The following is a 364-nucleotide window of genomic DNA, read 5'->3' as shown; positions in this document are numbered from 1 at the left end:
AAAATATGGAGAGATAGAAAAGACAACTGATTCATAATGTTTAAGTCTAATAAAACATTGAAATCTAAAGCGTATAAACTACTAGTAACCAGAATGATAAAATAAAGAAATAGAAATAATATTAATCAACCAAATCGGTGATCTTTAAACAAAATAGTGCAATCGCATACAAAATTATTAGTAACTTAGAAATAATATGTACACTCACTTATACCATTCTCATGTCACTGTCCATAAGCATTGTAGCAAAGAAAAGGCAAGTTTACTGCAGCTCAGTGAGACATCTTGAGATCAAGCCATACAAGTAAAAAAAAAAAATACAAAAAGTCCTCTTCAGGAAACACCAAAAAATGCTTAATACAAT

The sequence above is a fragment of the Penaeus monodon genome, chromosome 27 (assembly GCF_015228065.2).
Source record: "Penaeus monodon isolate SGIC_2016 chromosome 27, NSTDA_Pmon_1, whole genome shotgun sequence".
NCBI lineage: Eukaryota > Metazoa > Arthropoda > Malacostraca > Decapoda > Penaeidae > Penaeus > Penaeus monodon.
Note: the sequence above shows the minus strand (reverse complement) of the source record.